General features: G+C 45.3%; 1 non-coding gene across 1 annotated transcript; it reads left to right on the top strand.

The window, feature by feature from the left end:
• Positions 1 to 11,013: 11,013 nt before the first annotated feature.
• On the top strand, positions 11,014 to 11,205 carry LOC116990260. Its single transcript, XR_004416505.1, has one exon. It is a non-coding gene; the product is annotated as a U2 spliceosomal RNA (small nuclear RNA).
• The last annotated feature ends 3,590 nt before the right edge of the window (positions 11,206 to 14,795 follow it).

Below are 14,795 nucleotides of genomic sequence, written 5' to 3'. Positions count from 1 at the left end.
CAATTTTTAAATTCATGTTTTATCTGTGTGTGTGAGTCAAGCCTGTTAAGCTGCTAGCTGCAAGAGTTTAATCGTTCTGTTACCGGTACGTACGACAATTAAACACTCTTAACTCTCCAACAATTACTGTGGGGCATCAGCAGAAATACAACCCACCACATTCTACAATGTCATGACTTAGCAGATTCCTCATTCTTCTCTTCTTTTCAGTCAAGCCAGCGGATCAAGACTAGTTCAATGAGGAGTGCAGAAGGGCAGCTTCAGGTATGTCCAAAAATGATGACATGCCAGCTCAGTGCATCTTCAATACCATGCATGATCCACAGTAAAAGCAGCACACGCAGACAGCATTCCTGGAGAGAAGGAACGGGCCCCGTCCAAGGAAGGAGATGGCCGGAGGCCCACAACAGCCTAGGATGTGTCGGGATGTGTCATAAGATCGAGAGCGTGGACTTTTAAAATGGCACTAAAATATGGCACCTCTTGCATACGGGCTCTGCAGACTATTTCCGTACACTTGCTAATCGAGGATCAGGGATATGGCAATACTGTACAGGACGCTTTGTGTGAAAAATAATTTCTTCTGTCCGACATAAGAAAAGGTTTTAAATTGAAGAAAACGACAAGGAACCAACGTTAGAAAACCTGTCTGCTCCGAAATATTCTCTTAAAGAAGCTTCTACTAAAAATGCTGGAGAACTATGTCACTGGGTAAGAACAAATCACTGCATGCATCTTTCTTCAAACTGTAAGCTTTACTTGTTTTAATATGTAATGCATAATCCCCATTCAGAAAGAATGTGACTTGATTTGTATTTTACTGGCATCTTTAGGTAGCAGCTATCTAATTCATATTGCACATACCTGCTATGTTTAATTATTTCAATAGGCGAAGACAGTGAAACCATGCATCCTGTATTCATTGGAGTTTAGCTTGTATTCACTGGAGTTTAGAAGGATGAGGGGGTTCTTATAGAAACAGGGAATTCCATAAATTCACAACTCTCTGGGTGAAAACGTTTTTTCTCACCTCAGTCTTAAATAACCTCCCCTTTATTCTAAGGCTGTGGCCCCTGGTTCTGGATATTGGGAACATTTTTCCTGCATCTAGCTTGTCCAGTCTTTTTTATAATTTTATATGTGCCCCCTCATCCTTCTAAACTCCAGTGAATACAAGTCTAGTCTTTTCAATCTATCCTCATATGACAGTCACGCCAGCCCAGGGATCAATCTCGTGAACCTACGCTGCACTGCCTCAATCACAAGGATGTCCTTCCTCAAATTAGGAGACCAAAACTGTACACAATATTCCAGATATGGTCTTACCAGAGCCCTATACAACTGCAGAAGCCCCTCTTTACTCCTATACTGAAATCCTCTTGTTATGAAGGCCAACATTCCATTAGCTTTCTTCACTGCCTGCTGACCTGTGAGCCAACTTTCAATGACCTGTGTACAAGGACACCCAGGTTTCGCTGCACCTCCCCTTTACCTAACCTAACCCCATTGAGATAATAATCTGCCCCCTTGTTTTTGCCGCCAAAGTGAATAACCTCACATTTATCTATATTATACTGCATGTGCCACGCATCTGCCCACTCACTGAACCTGTCCAGGTCACCCTGCAACCTCCTAACATCCTCTTCACAGTTCACACTGCCACCCAGCTTTGTATCATCCCCAAACTTTCTAGTGTTGCTCCTAATTCCCTCTTTCAAATCATTAATATATATGGTAAACAGTTGCGGCCCCAACACCGAGCCTTGCGACACTCCACTCGCCACTGCCTGCCACTCTGAAAAGGACCCGTTCATTCCTACTCTGCCAGCCAATTTTCTATCCACGTCAACACCCTACCCCCAATACCATGTGCTCTAATTTTGGTCACCAGTCTCCCGTGCGGGACCTTAACAAAGGCTTTCTGAAAGTCTAGATACACTACATCCACTGGCACCCCTTCATCCATTTTACTTGTCACATCCTCAAAAAATTCAGAAAATTAGTCAAGCATGATTTCCCTTTCATAAATCCATGATGACTTGGACTAATCCTTTTACTGCTATCCAAATGCCCCATTATTACCTCTTTAATAATTGACTCCAGCATATTTCCCACCATCGAAGTCTGGCTAACTGGTCTTTAATTCCCCGTTTTCTCTCTCGCTCCTTTCTTGGTCGGTGGGAAAACATTAGCTTTCTTCCTATCCACAGGAACTGATCCTGAATCTATTGAACATTGGAAAATGATCACCAATGTGTCCACTATTTCTAGAGCCACCTCCCTGGGGACACTGGGATGCAGACCATCAGGTCCAGGGGATTTATCATCCTTCAGTCCCATTAGCCTACCCAATACTATTTCTCACCTAATGAAAATTTATTTCAGTTCCTCTACCCCCTTAGAGAGTTAGCTCTCTCTAGTTTCATTGCATAGGCCATGATGAGCGACTTGAATTCTAGAAATGGAGCATTAGTGTAAAATCAAATGCTGTTCATTCTACGTTATTGTGACATGAAAACAGCATGAAAGAAAAAGGTGCAAGTAGTTTTTGGCTTTTTGCAATCTTGCACATAACATATGGTACAAGAATATTACCAGGAATTTTCAGTGCCATGTTAAATCATGATATGTGTATTAATATCCTCAATGTTGCTTCTTACGTTATAATTCAGGAACTGATCCTGAATCTATTGAACATTGGACATTTACAAAAATAATGCCAATCTACTCATCATCCAGCTTGACTAATTATCCAGATTAAAATAAGATGCAGGTCTTAATTTGTAACTTTTTAATTAAAAATGGTCTAACCTAATGTTTTGTTATCCATCTGAAAAAGAAGTGGGAGGAGACAAAGCCTAGCAAGTTAGATGTGAATACAGGCAAGGAGGTTTTATTGGCGGATGGGCTGATAAACACTGGAAATAAAAACAGGCAAAGCTGTCAGATAATGAGAGAAAATGAGTGAAATACAATGCAGAAGGAGGGAGATAATGGGCTTATATTCACTGGAATGTCGACCATTCTATTCCTTCCTCCGGTTCTGGGGGGGATCCTGTGGCGTTAGCCAATACACGGGTCACTTATGGTCGAACCCTCGTCAGTAGGTACGAGGGCTTGTGCGTGACGTCATGAGCTAGAGGGAGTGTCCTGCTACTTAAGGTTATCTCACCTCGAGATCTTAGCGGTCAACAGGTAGCTGAGCCCGGGAAAACAGCCTCGCTCAGCTACAGCAGCAATGATAATATAGTTAGCGCACCAACCTAATATGTAGAACCTGAATAAACGACTGTTTGAACCTGCCTGACGTCTGGCCTTATTTACCACGTTTGGTGCCACTACAGGGGTAACTTCAACACACAAAGGGTGATGGGTGTATGGAACGAGCTGCCAGAAGAGGTAGTTGAGACTGGGACTTTCCCAACATTTAAGAAACAGTTAGACAGGTACATGGATAGGACTGGTTTGGAGGGATATGGACCAAACACAGGCAGGTGGGACTAATGCTGGGACATGTTGGCTGGTGTGAGCAAGTTGGGCAGAAGGGCCTGTTTCCACACTGTATCACTCTATAATCTTTAGAAAATGAATTAGTTCATGTCCAGCATTCAGCTGAATCTGGATGACATTTAGCGTAGACTAAACAGTGGCAGGTAACATTCATACACAGAAGAATCAAAGATCAGCTCCAAAAATGGAGAGTCGAACCGCAGGCAGATGATGTTCAATCGCATTAGCATTGCCAATTCACACCAACATTCTGGGGTGGTCAATGGCCAGAACTCAACTAGATCAAACACAATGACTGTGGCTACAAGAGCTGGTCAGGGATTGTAGTAACCCATCTACTCATGTCCCGAAGTTTACAAACAGATGCAAGGCAGGAGCTTGATAGCATTCTATCCATTTGCATCAATTAATGCATCTCCAACAGCATTCCCATAGTTGAGATCATTATTCAAAGCAGCCCACCTGTTTTGCATTCCACTGAAACAAGCTAGATATTCTTTCCCCACACCTCCATTGTGCAAGGACTAGCTTTTATAACTGACTTGCAGGACAAGAAGTCAACAGGACATTATCACATGTACTACGAGGCAGGTGCTCTGTCTTTTGTGAGACGATGACGGGAGCCAAGATGCCATCTCCACTTAAAAACTCATCCCTACAGCAATGATGCCTTTCAGAGTACGCTCTAGTGCACAAGTATGTAGGTAAAGCGTGGCACCCAGGGAAGACTTTGTTCTTAAAAGCAAATAGCATGGAGAAATGATTTGTAAGAACCAATAAACAATTGTGAAAATACCACAGCTGAGAAAGGTGGGTATGGGATCAGGAACATTCAGGAGTTAATATACAAAACCAAAGGTGTATTAAAATGATGATCACGTGGTTGAGTTTCTGTTCCTGTTGGGAGGGTTAATTATGACAGTAACATGAATTAACTAATTTCTCCAACAACAATTCAATCACATTTGTCATAAGCAATTTACCAGATATGATAGTTCCCTACCTCCCAGTACGGACCCAAGCCAGACTATCGGTACCGACTGGCTATCTACCGGCATACACATAAATTCTCTAACCGGGCACTGAGATCTACCCTGGCCGCGATGCGTCGGCACCAGCAGGACCTCGCATTGACTCTCCCGTAACTTCGGGCCTCACTCACCCAGACCTGCAACGGACCCCAACTATACTTCATCCGCCGGAAGATCCACCTCTTCAATCAACGATTCCTGGCCCACCTTAACTCCACCAAGGACCTGAAATTAGCCCGCCTCCAGGCCGCTCCCGTCGCCGACACTCCGCGACTCCACCACCCGCAGGCTCCGGCCCACGCCGCCTGCCTGAGTCCAGCGACGCCATATTGGCCTCCAGTACTCACCAGGACACCGCCTTCGCCAACCTCCACGTCGTTGTTGCCACCGATCTTCACCTGCCCACCGATGACACCCAGCCTCGCCGACTTAAATGGTAACTCGGACTTTCTCCCCCTCGCCAATTCCTCTGACTATCACGACCATAACGCGACCGCCGAACCTCGCCTCCCCCCGGGGCCGCCTAACCTCATTGCCGCACCGGGCCCTTCCGACATTCCCGCTGCACTGGGCCCACCGAATATCGCAGCCGCACCCGACCAATCCGACATTCCCGCTGCACTAGACCCGCCGAATATCACAACCGCACCCGACCACTCCGACATTCCCGCTGCAGTGGGCCTGCCGAATATCACAACCGCACCTGACCAATCCGACATTCTCGCTGCACTGGGCCCGCCGAATAACACAACCGCACCGGGCCCATCCAGCATTGCCGTCGCACCGGGCCCACCTAACATGGCCGCAGGACCGGACCAACTGAACATGGCCGCCGGACCGGGGCTCCCCGAACATGGCCACCGCACCCCACCCTACTCACCTCGTCACCTCACCGGCTTGGCCGAACCGCGCCGCCCCAGCTGCCCACCGGGACCTCCCACACATCGCCCGCCGAACCGGACTCCACTTCCCACGGACTCCTACCATCGGGTCCGCCGACCCTCGCCACTCCACCTCCCTCCAGTAGCCCACACCCGTCGCCTTACCTGCAAACTGGACTCTGCACTGGGCCTGAAGCCGCCACGCTGCTGATCCCCACTCCTCTGGGTTTAACTGCACTGGGTCCTAGTGCCAGTCTGCCCAACCCTGTTAACCACAATGGCTGTTCCACTGGGTCTTCCCCATCCCCCTCAAACTATTTGACCCCTGGCCTTCCCTACCCACACTACAGCCCTCATACCCCCCACCCCCTGACCACCCCCTACCCCCCCACCACACATCGCCTCGTCCCCAGTCCACTCACCAGCCTTCCTCCGGCCCCAACCCCCATCCCTGCCGTGTGTTCACCATCCCCCCCGACCCCCCCCCCCTCTCCGACACCGAACGGTCGGTCCTCAGCAGAGGCGTTAACTTTGTCACCCTCCGTCCCCACCACAATGAGTTCCGCGCCCACTACGACTTGGAGCTCTTCTACCATCGCCTCCGCCTCACAGCATTCTTCCACGGGAAGGAGTCCTCGCCCCCTATTGATGATCCCTTTACCCGTCTCCAACGAACCCCTTCCTCGTGGACCCCCATCGTGGCCCTCCGGCTTTAGAACTTTTTATCCAAAACTGCCGTCGCGACATCAACCGCCTCACCTTCTCCACTCCCGTCTCAGTCCAATCTCACCCCGCCCCCCCCCCCCCCCCCCCCCCCCGAACGTACTGCCATCGACTCACTCCGCAACAACCCAGACTGGGTTATCAAACCTGCCAACAAGGGAGGGGCCGTGGTAGTCTGGCGCGTCGATCTCTACAAAGCTGAGGCCACGTGCCAACTCTCGGACACCTCCTCCTACTTACCCCTGGACCATGACCCCACTGACGAGCACCAGGCCACCATCTCTAGCACCATCACCGACTTCATCAACTCCGACGCTGTGGAGGCCATGTCATTTGGTATACTTAAAGCAGAGATTGACATGTTCTTGATTAGGAAGGGTGTCAAAGGTTATGGGAGAAAGTATGAGAATGGGGTCGGGAAGGAAAGATAGATGAGCCATGATTAAATGGCGGAGTAGACTCAATGGGGCGAATGGTTAAATAAACTCGAATGACTTTTGAACGTAAATGCATTTAAAATCGATTACTCAGGAAGGATACGTCACATTTACCACTCTGACGGTGACACAAAAACATCTAGGCTTTGCAAGTAAGGCGATTTTTTAATGGGATTATTAGTTTAATTAAAGCAAAAGTGTTTTGAATATTTCTGGCAGGAGTATTTTGTGGCATTATCAGATGCTTGTAATGATGGGAAATATTAATGCAGTTTGTCACCCATGTTTACATGCAATTCTACAGTAGTTTTTAATGTCCAATGTTCTAATGACAGTCTAGAGTTGTCTATGACTTGTGACTGAGTCCTGTCATTGGTTGGAATGACCAGTACCTAAAACCAAGCATTCCACATCACCTCATCAGTGGATTCAATGCTACACTGCACGATGTGCTACATTAGCAACGGAGAAGGAACAGGAACCCAGCTCTCACCTCTAGAATTCCATGTAAACTAAATGGTACAATTTTATGGGGGATGTTGGGACAGAGACCGCAGCAGATGTACAAAGGCAATTTTTAACAATTGCAGAACAAGTTGGTTGCGTAGTCAGTTTAAAAAACGAACACAGAACCTTTGGAACAGAGAAGCAAAGTATAAAAGCAAGGTATGCTACGTTTTTACAAATCGCTTCTACACAAGTCTGTTCGATTGCATTAAACAACAAGAATGGTATCAAGATGAAAGGCTTCACATCCATGAAAAATCCAAAGAAAGTGGGATTGTCGTGCTTAGAGAAGGTTAAAAGAAGTGTTTATAGATCAGTCACGTATATACGGGTCTTGCCAAAGGCATAAACGTTTCCAACCAAGAGATACCGTTTAGTGAAAAAGAATCAAAGGCAATACTTTTGATCTATTACGTGAAATAGCCAGGCATGTGTAAAGTATGCCTGGGAATCGTGAGACAATCCATTAATGACTGCTTGCCAGATTACAATTCATTCTTCATTACAGAAACTAAACAAGCATATGGCAAATTTGTTGTGCCTCAGCATTCCGTCCCTCCCTCCTGAATATAACATTATATTCCATGCCATAAATACTTTTCTATACCTCAATTAGATGATCTGCACAACATCCCTCTTCAAAGCTAAAAGCATAATCAATTAGACAATGACAGAGCAGTACACAGGCCATCCCAGAGTAACAAATGCCCCACTTACGAGAAACCCATACATGCAGAAAAGCTCCACTATTAAATTCAAAAGTCCGATGTACACACATACGTTCATTTCTAGGAAAGTTAGAACTAGTTTTGTCTCATTTAACAATTGTTCCTTCTTGTCAGCATTATGTGTTTTTTAATGCCATTCATTACAAAATGGTAAACAGAGTGATTTTTGTCTATTTTCTGACGTACAAAAATCAACATCTGTACAAATGGAATCCATTTGTTAGTCAGGGAAGGCCTGTGCTCAGATTAATTTATGCACATTTGCTCTGAATCCCTCATTAACCCTCCCACCAAAATTTTATCGAACATGGCAGTGAAAGTACCAACTGACCCACAGCATCCAGAAAGCCTTTTGGGGAGATCGCTCCAGGTTTCCACTGTGTTGTGTCAATCAGACGTCTTGCCAGTTTCAAGGAATCGTAGAGTTTACGACATAGAAGATGGAGTCCGTGCCGGCTGGAAAATAGCTGCCCAAATTCCAGAACTTGATCCGTAGCCTTTCAGGCAGGCGCACCGTTCATCATCTTCCAAAATTCCGTAGGTTGCAGAATGGTTCACACAAATTGGAAGAGAGCAAATGACGCCTCACTTTTTCTGGAGAGAGGGAGATAGAAAATGAGAAACTGAAGATCAGTTAGGCTGGCATCAGCATTAGGGAAATGCTAGACTATGGACTTAAATTAAAGATATGGTAGCAGGGTACATAAAAAATAAATAATTTAGCAGATGCAGCGCACATTTACAACTAGCACACCAAAGATAAAACATACAGCAAGGCTCGAAATTAACGGTTGCCCAATTGCCAGTGGGGATGATGGAAACAGCGTCTATCAATAATTTTTTATTTAATCTGGTGCATACAAACTTGGTATCTTCATTGCTGTTCACAACACATACATCTAATCTGAATGCCCGGTAATGTGGCTTTTTGACACCTTTAAACATATTGCCAAAAGAACATTTGCTGCAGTTATGTCATTTGGCCATCTCTTATAAACAATAGACAATAGGCACAGGAGTAGGCCATTCGGCCCATCGAGCCAGCACCGCCATTCAATGTGATCATCGCTGATCATCCCCAATCAGTACCCCGTTCCTGCCTTCTCCCCATATCCCCTGACTACACTATCTTTAAAACCCTATCTAGCTCTCTCTTGAAAGTATCCAGAGAACCATCCTCCACCGCCCTCTGAGACAGAGAATTCCACAGACAGTTCTTGTCATTTAGTGTAATGTTTAACCTGTCAGGTGGGTATCGTCGGTTTTAACAGCTATTATCTTAAAATGCCTTTAGAAATTGCCTTGCAACCTGTATATTTTGTTGTGGATAAATTATGTGGGAAGCAAGTGCGTTTATGTACCAATAACGACCCATGCTATGGCCATGTCATGATAATTTTCAGTCCTTCACAGAAAACATGCTTGCATCAATCTGTAGTGTGCATGGTTAAGCATATATGTTAACATGGTCCAGGATTTATTGACACGGGTTGATCATACGCTGAATCATCCAACCACATTTGTTTGGAAGTGGAAAGAAATAATAGAAATTGCATTCATTGCAACGTGTAAAAAGAGTTAAGATAATGTATTATAATTTTGCTGCATGTTATTGTGGGATATATCATGTCTTGATTGGTGAATATGTTTAGTTTGTGACTTTATTTGAAGCAGAAATAATATGTGAATGCTTCAATGAGCATAATTCTGACTGGTAACTGCGCACTTCGTCCGAGCACATTACCGCACACGCCATGCAAGCCGTATTAAATGACCACCTAAACTGTCATTTGGCAACTGAAAAAGCCGCCTAGGTTGCCCGGTTGGCAACAGAGAAAAAAAGCCCTGATACAGTGCTGGTATAACTCAGCAGGTCAGGCTACATCACTGAAGGGAATGAATAGGTGATTTTACTTCGGAGTCACGTGAGTGACTACGTGAAGAACCCGCTCAGTGCGCAGGCGCGGCATTACGCCAGCAGTGCAACAGCGGCAGCGGGAGTTAGGCACTCCCGCAACAGATGAAACGGACCGTCAGGTGAGTATCCTGAGGTCGGGTTTCTTTTACAGGGGAGCCCCTTTTTCTGCTTGTGTTTTACAGGCAGAGAAAAAGGCTCTGGAACAAAACTGTCCCCCGTTCGAGGAGGAACGTTTCCCGTCGGGGGGAAGGGGGGCAGCAACAGGCGGTAGGAGCGACCCGGTGTTCCTCTATTCCCCGACACCGTGCCGAGCCCAGCCCGCTAGCGGGCTGGATGTATAGCCACCCGAAGAGGCATCCGGCAGGTGTTCCCGATTTGGGACGGGACGTCTCTCCACCCGCACGGGGGGAGAGAGAGCCGCCTGAGCCGCTGGAGCGGCTCTCGGGGCAGGTGCCTGCCGACATCATAAGCACAGATCCTGCTACCTGGCACTTACCAAACCAGTCCTAAAAAACTGGACGAAGTGTTCAAACTATTCGGCACAAGAGGGCAGAGTCTGGAATGAGCACCACACTAAACCAGACAGCAGTACCTCTACGTTTCCACCAGGGGCGTCTACCTCATGGTACTGGTGAAAGCTCGGGGCCTGCATGCCAAACCTGTAGCATTTTAGGCCACGGCCCAGAGCAGGCCCCAGGGGAAAATGTGCCACCCCCCAACAAACATCGTCCCTACAAGAACAAGGAACCAGAAACCGAAGAAAACAACAATGAAGACAGATAAGTATGGTTCCTACCATCACATAAAGGTTAAGGGTTGTACTAACAAGGGGTGGATGAATCACACCTGGTTAGGAAGCTATCACTCTTGGTAGTTATATACCAAAAAATAAATACAAGGGGAATAGAATTAATATCTTGCCACCAATTCAGCAAGCACCCCAAGTGGTCTACCCTCCCACGATGGTGAATGTCGCACCATCGTTGATAAACCACTTGAGTATTTCACCAGGTATACCCATTCATGGGATTTGTAACTACTACCATGGATCCAAGGATACTTTATGGTAGACATCGACCTTGAAGATGCACACTATTCAGTACCTTCTCATATAAGTTTCGGATATACCGAAATTACCTGGATGGAGTAACCATGATGAGCGTTGCGGCATTTAAGTCAAAGTTATCCAGAATCAACTAGCCCTGACACTTAGAAACATTCCGTCATGGCATGTCTATATATTAACGACAAACTATACTTCGATACAGCTTTAGCTGCATCGCTTCTCGGCCTTTTGGCTAAGATCAAGTGTAGGTTCTGTTCTTATCAGTTTAATAATCTGATACGTCCCTTATCTAGGGACCATATATTAAATTGAATTTTGGAACAGGGAGATGGAATAGGGGCTTGCTCCGTCCACTCCACGCATCGACCCAGTATTGCAGTGCCTCTGGGAACGGTGCACAAAATATATATCCAGATATTTACGTTGACCATCCACAACGTTGTTATCTGGTATTCATTAAGACTATCAGTCATGGTGCATTAACCACCAATCAACTACGTGGCAAAGTAATTGGGATATAGCAGCATTACCAGCTACTGAACTTTGTACCTTTCCTATGAGCTGAGATACTAGTGTTCAAAACTATCTCCATACCTGTAATATGGGGGCAAATGGATTAATCTGTAGTGTTATCGTGGAATTTATCGGCAGGAAGGATTATGGTTGTACACTTCCACCTGTTTTGAGTAACATCTTATGTGTCCTGATGTGTTACTGAGCTTGTAATACTTAATGCCAATATGAATTGACTTAAACATGTTATATATTAACTTACTTAATTCTAGTGAAGCATGTGCTCAGTAATCCACCAAATTTGCATGTTCGTTTATAAGATAACAACATCAGTGGTGGCATATACCAAACCACATGGGCGGAGAACATCGATATTAGGGGACAATTTATTAACAATTGGAAACCGTATGTCGTCAAACATGTTTGACCATCAGTAACTCACCTATCAGGTGAGCTAAATACTGTAAACATACATTTAAACCAAAAATATTTGCTGAAATCACTAAGCAATATGGACACCAGATATCGATTCCTTATATCCAATTAAATCACCACGTACTAACTTACGTCACATGAAACCAATCTCAAGGCAGCGGCAATGGAGACATTCCCGCGTATTGAGGGGTGGGGGGAACCTAATCTCTATGTTTTCCTTTCCTTCTACCTCTTCAATAGGTACTACGGCTTCATCAGTCGGGTACTACGCAAATTACAGTGGACCAAGTCCACAAGCATGGTTCCCAGTGATCCTCGACATGGTCATTAAAAGAATTGCAGAATTGGGAAGACCATTGCTGTGCTTGGATCAGGAGCACTATCAACCTGATGACAGCATTCCGTCGCATATCCTAGGGAACATACCTGAGGAGCATCAAGAAATGGTACACTGTTTCCAAAACAGGAATTACACATTCAACTATAACAAAAAACTGTACTGGAGCTCCTGGCAGGTCTTCACCACAATGAAGGACATGTTCTGTTAGCCTACTCAACTTGGGTACCGCTCACTGGTGATCAGATACAGGAGAGGTATATCAATCCATTCCCCAGAAATAGGTACACCCAAATTGGGATGTCAGTGAAATCCTGACATACCTTAGGGGATGATCACCAGCCAGGTCACTCACCCTGGAACAGCCTACCCTGAAGATGGACATGCTGGTGGCCTTACATCAACACAAAGAGCCAGCTCTCCCATCTACTGCGATGGGACAACATGGTTATAACACCAGATAGTGTCACATGCCCATTCAAGGGTTGGCCAAACAGAACAGACCAGGAACATCAGGTCCAGTCATGAAATTCCGGGCATACCCACCTGAACCACGTTTTATGTGTCATGACCCACTTAGAGATCGACACAATAAGGAATACCGAGGGAGAGGAAAAAGCCTTATGGGTCAGCCACAGGAAACCTCATGGTCGGGTGACGAGCTAAACTATCTCTAGTGGCTCAAGCAGGTACTGGGAGTTGCTGGAGTAAATACTAACGTGTATAAAATCTTATTCCACCAAAACAGCTTCCACGTCAGTAACTAAGAGGATGGACGAGCCTATGGACCACATCCTGGCTACTGCAGGGTGGTCTAGGGAGTATACGTTCCAAACTTTTATAACAAACCACTGACAGAACCTGTATCGTTTGCAGAAAAAGAATCTGCAAAAAATATATAATTTAAGCCCGGGGGAGCAATTGGTCTTGTTGTTGTTAATAACACCATTATTGTTTTTACAAACAGATTCATGGTTGATTACGATAACATACTTCCTCCCTCGAATGACTTCGGCAGCGAGTGAAGTATGAACTGTTACACGGTTTGAAATCACAGAGCTTTGAAGTCTTCACGTAGTCACTCACGTGACTCCGAAGTAAAATAGTAAGATTAAACGAGAACTTACCAGTTTGAAGTTTGATCTGTATTTTATGAGGAGTTACGATGAGGGATTACGTGCCCTCAGCTCCCACCCTCATTATATGGATCAAACTAACAAATTGATGTCTCCTTATCTTTACTATGTTTACTTCAAATAACTGTGTCTATCTGTGATTCCACACCGCTGCTTGGAAGTTGCCGCGCCTGCGCACTGAGCGGGTTCTTCACGTAATCCCTCATCGTAACTCCTCATAAAATACAGATCAAACTTCAAACTGGTAAGTTCTCGTTTAATCTTACTATTTTATTTGGTTGTAATAGGGAAGGTGAGAAATCTGGAAAAGATGTGGGAGGAGACAAAGCCTAGCAAGTTATACGTGGATACAGGCGAGGAGGTTTTATTGGCAGATGGGCGGATAAACACTGGAAATAAAAAAGAGACAAGACTGTCAGATAATGAGAGAAAAGGGGTGAAATACAATACAGAAGGAGCGAGATAATGGGCTTATATTCAATGGAATTTAGACTGGGCTTATATTCACTGGAATTTCGAAGCATAAGATGGGATCTTATAGAAACATAACATGTTTAAGGGATTGGACAGGCTAGATGCAGGAAAATGTTCCCCATGTTGGGGGAGAATAAGGGGTAGGCCATTTAGGACTGAGATGAGGAAAAACCTTTTCACCCAGAGAGTTGTGAATCTGTGGAATTCTCTGCCACAGGTGGCAGTGTAGGGCAAATCAAGAGAGAGTTAGATATAGCACTTAAGGCTAATGGAATCAAGGGATTATGGGGAGAAAGCAGGAACAAGGTTAGGATTCTGGATGATCAGCCGTGATAATATTGAATGGTGGTTCTGGCTGCAAGGGCTGAATTGCCTAATCATGCACATATTTTCTATGTTTCTATATAGAGAGGATGGAGAGGGTTAAAGAAGAGGGGGATGGTGGGAGAAATTAGAGTGCATCTGGGGGGGGGGGAGAAAAGAGAGAACGGGGGGGGGGGGGCACAGAAAACAGATGCAGGCCTTGGCGAAACAAGCGAAAATGTTTGGTGAAAAGGCCGCCTCGTCTACACAATTCTTAACCTGCAAAAGATACATCAGACCCAGAGATGTTTCGAAGGCCTTCATTAAAGTGCCACACAGAATCAAACAAAGTGAAAGGACCTAAGTAAAAGGATTGATGCTACGCAGCATCGTTTACTGCTCAGGATGTGTCCAGGAATGGAATAATGGAGTGGAATTATGCTAAAATAGATCATCATTACTTTATTGTTTAGATATGTCAGTGATGACACTGCTGTGTAAGGAACTTAGCATGAGTCGCTGCCCTCTCCACTACTACACTGGGAACCTGAATGAGGGCCTCAGCCCTTTCCTGGCTCGCCACAGCAAAGAAGTGGTTAAAGTGACATATGGTTCGGTCTGGAATAAGCCATGGATGTCTGTAAGGGTTGGTAGTGGGTGAAATGGAGAACCCAAGTATCTTGTTAAGTTCCTGTTGTTCCCTGCCAAATTAACTCATTGTTCAAAATAGAGTTGTAATTCCCAATTTTGGTACCACACCTGTTGATCATGTTTGTATCCTCTCCAATGCTTCCAT

This window comes from Amblyraja radiata, chromosome 30 (assembly GCF_010909765.2).
Source record: "Amblyraja radiata isolate CabotCenter1 chromosome 30, sAmbRad1.1.pri, whole genome shotgun sequence".
In the NCBI taxonomy this organism is placed as follows: Eukaryota; Metazoa; Chordata; class Chondrichthyes; order Rajiformes; family Rajidae; genus Amblyraja; species Amblyraja radiata.
This window is presented reverse-complemented; position numbering and strand designations above follow the sequence as displayed.